Genomic DNA, 6,556 nt, shown 5'->3' with positions numbered 1-6,556 from the left:
TGTGTGGGGGAGGGGATGTTTGGGGGAGGGGGAGGTGTGTGGGGGGTGTGGGGGACGGGAGTGGGGGAGAGGGGGTGTTGGGGGGGGGGTGTTTGGGGGAGGGTGTGTTCAGAGGTGACATTATGGACGCTCGTCTAGTGAGGCTATATGGGTAGAGCTGAGGAACAATAAAGGGATGATCACCTTGTTGGGGGTGTACTACAGGCCCCCGAATAGTCAACGGGAATTAGAAGAACAAATGATTGCAGACAGCTGCAGGTCAAATAAGGTTGTTGTAGTGGGGGATTTCAACTTTCTCAATATAGACTGGGGCAAATCATAGTGTGAAGGGTTTAGATGGGGTGCAATTCCTCAAAAGTGTTCAGGAGAGTTTTCTTAAACAGTATGAAGAGGCACAGATCTAGTATTGGGAAATTGGGAAGGGCAAGTTAATGAAGTGTGTGTAGAGGAGTCTTTTGGGACACAGATCGATTAGGTTTAAGATAGTTATGGATCGGGACGGAGAGGGTCCACGTGTTAAAATGCTCAGCTGGGGTAAGGCCAACTTTGTGGGTATGAGAGAAGGTCTCGCTCAAGTTGACTGGAGCAGGTTATTTGAGGGGAAAGGAACATCGGCCACGTGGGATGTTTTTAAAAGTGTACTGAAGAAAGCTCAGGATGTGTACGTCCCCGTTGGAGTGAAAGGCAAAACAGGCAAATGTAAGGAAGCTTGGCTGACGAGGGAAATTGAGACATTAGTGAAAAACAAGGATGTATGGGACAGGTATAGGCAGCTGGGATCGTGCAGCCCTGGAGAAGTTTCAGGAACTAAGGAGCAAACTTAAAAAGATCAGAAGGGCAAAAAAGGGGCCAGGAGATAGCTCCAGCGGGTAGCATAACAGACAATCCCAAAAGATTTTATAAATATATTAGGGAGAAAAGGGTAACTAGAGAGAAAGTGAATAAAAGCAGTCACTTCTGAGTGGACCCACAGGAGATGGGCAAGGTCCTAAATGAGCATTTCTCCTCTGTAATTACCGAGGACGGAGGAAATTGGAGCGGTCACTGGAAGTGTCTTGAGAGCAGTCAGGGTTACCATCGAGGAAGTACTGAAGGTACTGTCGTGTTTGATGGTCGACAAATCTCCGGGGCCTGATCAAATATATTCGAGAACATTACAGGAAACTACAGAGGAATTGCGGGAGCCCTGGTTGAAATTTATGAGTCGTCCTTAAATACAGGAGAGGTGCCGGAGGATTGGAGGGTGGCAAATGTTGTGCCTCTTTTCAAGAAGGGCTGCAGGGAAAATGCTGGGAACTATAGGCCGGTGAGCTTAACATCTGCAGTTGGTAAGTTACTGGAGAGCATTCTGAGGGATAGGGTATACAGGCATTTGGATGGGTAAGGGCTGATTAGGGACAGTTCAAGATTCAAGATTCAAGATACATTTAATTGTCACATGTGCCAAATGGCACCGTGAAATGAAATTCCCATACAGCCATACAATAAAAATAAAGAACACAACACACTATAGAATTTGACATAAAACATCCCCACACAGCAGAATCAAAGTTTCCCACTGTGTGGGAAGGCACCAAAGTCAGTCTCTTCCTCCACTGTTCCTCATGGTCAGGGCCTCCCCATGCCCTCCGCAGTTGCAGCTACGGACGGCCCGATGTCCAGGACCGCTCGCATGGGTGATACAAGTCCGACGTCGGGGCTGCGGGACGTCCTCAGCGGCGTGGACACCAGAGTCGGCTCCCTCCTACCGGAGTCGGCGGCTTCCAAAGTCCGTAGGCCGCGCCGGGTGGAGACCTGCTGCTGGAGACCCTCTGCAAGGAGCCCCAGGACTCCACGATGTTGTTCAGCGCCGCCCGCGTTGTAAGCTCTCCGCACCAGAGCTCCACGATGTTGGAGCAGCGGCCCAACGCTCCGGAGCTCCAAACGGTGACCCAGGTAGGCATCGCCCGCTCCGCGGTGACTCCAGCGCTGCGCCGCCGCTGTAGCAGCCCTGGTCCGGTTCCCGGTCCCCGGCAGGAAAGGCCGCTCCGATCCAGCTGGTAGGCCGCGAGGTGGGGGGCGAGGACGCGACTCGGAGAAATAGTCGCGTCCCCGCCAGGAAGATACTGGGAAACGGTTTCCCCCTTACCCTGCCCCCCTCCCCCACATAGAAAAGTTAAAGTTTCCCCCAAAACAGACTTTGGACTAACTGAAAATTAAAAAAAGATAGAAATGACAGACAGGCTGTAGGCAGAGGCTGCTGCCAGTGCAGCGCCCCTAGAGGACTTTCTAGGCAGCATGGTTTTGTACGTGGGAGATCGTGTCTCACAAATCCGATTGATTTTTTTTGAAGACGTGACCAAAAAGGTTGATGAAGGCGGATGTTATGGACATGGACTTCAGTAAGGCGTTCGACAAGGTGCCGCATGGTGGGCTGCTCTGGAAGGTTAGATCTCATGGGTTCCAATGATAGATAGCTGAATGGATAGCAAATTGGCTCCATGGATGGAAGCAGAGGGTGATGGTGGAAGGCTGCTTCTCAGAATGGAGACCTGTGACTAGTATTGTCCCACAGGGTTCGGTGCTGGGCCTGTTACTGTTTGTCAATGATTGGATGAGAACATACAGGGCAAGATGAGCAAGTTTGCTGATGATACAAAAGATGATACAAAAGAAGATGGCTCCTCCCACTGGAGGAGGAGCCATCTTGGGGAACGGCTGCTAACCAGCAGCCGTCCGTTTAATTCATTTTTTTCCAGTTTTTAGTTAGTCTTGTTCTTCGTTTGTTCGGAGAAATGGACTTCTTAATGTGGTGGGAAGGAGATAATCTTACTTCTAGGTCCCTACCTGGTCGGTGAGGCAGCTTTTTCTCCGGGCTGCCCGTCGACCCGTCCTCGTGGCCTACCAGCGGGCGTGGAGCACCGTTTCCTGGCGGGGACCGCCCAGCAACTCGGCTTCGGTGGCGGCACAGCGCTGGAGCGCTCTCGCGGAGCGGAGCGGGCGATGCCTTGCCTGGGTCACCGCGCTGGATCGACGCGCTGGAGCTCCGGTGAGCTGGACCGCCGTGATCATCACCTCCGGGCTGCGGGTCTGCGGAGCGGAGTGGGCGGTGCCGACATTAACATCGGGAGCCTGGGAGCTCCAACCCGGTGCGTCCTTGTCGGCTTCGGAAGCCGACAATCCCCTGCTAGGAAGCGGCCGTTCCAGGTGGCCCAGCCACTGTGAGGACTCTCCCGACGCCGGGGCAACAGCACCCGGCCAGAACGGCCAGGAACATCGGGCCTCCGTAGAGGCAACAGCGGTGGCCTCAATAGGCCTGACTTCTGGGAGAACTGGGGTTGGGGACTGGACTTTGTGCCTTCCCCCACAGTGGTAACTGCATTCTTCTACTATGGAAGAAAATATAAAAGAACAAGAACAATCTTTAAGACAAGCTATCGCAAAGGACTTTGGTGAGATTCTGACTAACCAGCTGGGAAAGCTAGAAACAAGAATGGATGTCGGGAATAAGGAAATTTGTGGAAAAATTGACACTCTACATGATCGCATTGAAGAGGTAAATACCGTTTTGCAAGAAGAAATTAAACGGGTTGAAGAAGATCTCAGCAAAAAGTTGGAGCCCATTCTCCTCACTACAAAAAAAACAGAACAAAGCTGTCAAAGAACTGGAAGTTACTACTACAGACATGTCTGACACAATGCAAAGAATGAAGGAAGACCTAGACCGTGTTTCTGGGCAACTGGCCAGAATGACCGACAAATGCCTAGATCATGAAGCCCGGTCCAGACGAGAGTGAGAGAAGGGAAGGAAAGTGGAAAAGAATCTCGGGTTTTCACTGCCAACTTACTTCAACAGGTATTTAATCTGCCTGAGAGACCTAAAGTTGATGTGGCACATCGAGTCCAGAGAGCCCGATCAGGGGTTGGCACCCCACAAAGACAAATTATTCTGAAACTAAACGACATAGCAGTTCTTGAAGACATCATGAAGAAAGTGACAATCGCAAGAACCCTGATGTTTGAAGGAGAAAACATAAGATTCTTCAGAGATTATCCAGCAGAGGTGGTCAAGAAGCGAGCCCTTTTCACGAAGACACGTCTTATTTAAAAAAAGAAGACATTCCAGACCTGAGATATGGAATAATGTATCCTGACAAATTAAGGGTCACATATGAAGGATCGGAGCACTTCTTTATTGACCCAGAAGATGCATTTAAATATGCGCAAGACTTAAAAAAAGACCGTAAAGGATAAGTAGAATGCCATGGCTCTGTTTGATTAGCAGGGCTACTGAATTCTCACTGAACCCGTTTGCTAAACTGCGTGTTTAATGTACACCCTTTATATGTATTTATAAGGGGTAGTTTGATATAATATGTTTCTTTACATAAAAATATATATAAAAGCTGCAAATAAGATGGCCGATAAACTCACATGCGTTCATCACTGAACCCGTTTGCTAAACCGCGTGTTTAATGTACACCTTTTATATGTAATTATAAGGGGTGAATTGATAGAATATGTTTCTTTACATAAAATATATATAAAAGCTGCAAATAAGATGGCAGACAAACTCACATGCGTTCATGTCTAGACACTCTTATCAGAGAGAGATTGGAATGTAAGCGGATAGATTGTTCAAGGTACTCGTGTTTATCAAGAGAAGGTTCAAGATTCTTGAATTACGCAGCATTGAAAACAATTTAAACCGACGGTAATGTTATAACATACTAACAAATTATATAAATAATTTTATCATTAACACATAAAAAACTAACAAACGTACTAAACCGTTTACTTTAACCTAAAACCTAATGTTAACACCTAATACTAATCCGTTCATTTTTGAAGCTAATACCTAACAGTTACTAGATTTACGACCTTTAGGCAATGGTCAATGTATCGGTTTATATTTAAAATATGTTTAATATCTATCCGATGGGGGGGGTTGGAGCTTCCAGCAACTGCCAGGCCAAAGCGTGAGGGAGGTGACGGTGATTGGAGAAGGGAGGAGTGAGTGAGAGAGAGAGAGAGAGAAAGATCTCGTTTGGCTGGCATGCTGGTGATTTCAATTAACCCCTTTAAGCCGGATGGTTTCCAACCGAGTATGTGTTTAATATACGAATACTAATAAGTAAGAAATTTTGTTAATTAAAATTGGGTATTTAAATAGTAAATACCCACTTAGACCTAGTTATAAGAAGAAATGTAATCCTCTTAGAGGAAATTATTCACAGTCTTTGACTGTTTAATATATGAATATCAATAAGCAAAATTTTAGTTAATTTAAATACGGTATTTAAATAGTAAATACCTACTTAGACCAAGCTATAAGATGAATTACTTACAGTACTTGTTCTGTTTTCTTTCTGTGCATATAATATTCTGTTCTGGCCTGTTTTTTCTTTTCCATAATATTATTTTGTAAGGGGCGGAGCTAAACGTAATCAACACCTACGGAAGCTCACCTGAAATTTCCCACCAGGGGGTGGACACACACAGTTTACTTAATTACTGTTTTTTGGTATCATTTACGTCATTTAGCACTTTTTTTGCTTTTTCTTCATAGGGCACCTTTCTTTGGGATATACCATCAGAGTTCTGAAATTGGGATCACCCACCCAATACCCAGAAGGTTGAGTTATTGTGTTGCACCATCTGAAACAAGGGAATCCATGTAAGCTATAATAGAAGACGACCCATATAACCATATAATAACCATATAGACCCTCTGAAGAAAACTGGAGGAATTGCTTTTTGTAGCTGGAATATTAGGGGCGTTAACGAGCCAATTAAAAGGGGTACGGTTCTTGCCCAATTAAAATCAATTAATGCAGATTTAATATTTTTACAGGAAACGCACCTTAAAGATCACGCTCAGACCAGGCTGAAGGCTAACTGGATTGGTCAAATATATCATTCCTCTTATCTCTCCAAATCCAGAGGCACTGCAATTATGATCCGTAAGGGCATACCATTTAAACATAAAAACACCATAGCAGACAAAGATGGTAGGTATGTCATAGTTTCTGGGGAGATATATTCTACCCCACTCACTATGGTAAATATCTATGCTCCTAACTTCGATAACCCGCAATTTTTTAATAAAATTTTGAATATAACTTCAGACTCCACCCAGCAAAACCTAATAATTGGGGAAGATTTCAATTGTGTTCTGGATCAATACTTGGATAAATCCTCACAACAAAAGAGATATAATACAAAATCAAAATCCAATGAACTTTTAAATACGTATATAAGAAATACAAATATAACAGACGTATGGAGGATTGCAAACCCATCCGGAAGAGAATACTCTTCATCAGTACATAAAACCTATATACGTATTGACTACTTTCTAGTGGACACTAAATTAATACCCTTCACAACTAACCCTAAATACCATAATAGTACTATTTCAGATCATTCCCCGCTAACCTTCTCCTTAAAACTAGAAGGAATGTTTAATAAAAAATTGTTCTGGAGGTTTAATCCTCAAATACTAAATAACCCAGATTGTTGTAAATATTTAAAACTACAGATGGAATTCTTTTTTGAGACCAATGATACTCCAGGT

General features: G+C 45.0%; 1 long non-coding RNA gene across 1 annotated transcript; it reads left to right on the top strand.

Annotated features, from left to right (window-relative positions):
- Positions 1-5,827: 5,827 nt before the first annotated feature.
- Positions 5,828-6,294, top strand: LOC116978154. Its single transcript, XR_004413396.1, has 2 exons — positions 5,828-5,994; positions 6,108-6,294. It is a non-coding gene; the product is annotated as an uncharacterized LOC116978154 (long non-coding RNA).
- Positions 6,295-6,556: the final 262 nt, after the last annotated feature.

This window comes from Amblyraja radiata, chromosome 10 (assembly GCF_010909765.2).
Source record: "Amblyraja radiata isolate CabotCenter1 chromosome 10, sAmbRad1.1.pri, whole genome shotgun sequence".
NCBI classification, from domain to species: domain Eukaryota; kingdom Metazoa; phylum Chordata; class Chondrichthyes; order Rajiformes; family Rajidae; genus Amblyraja; species Amblyraja radiata.
The sequence above is the reverse complement of the archived record's forward strand: the minus strand, read 5'-3'. Positions and strand labels throughout refer to the sequence as shown.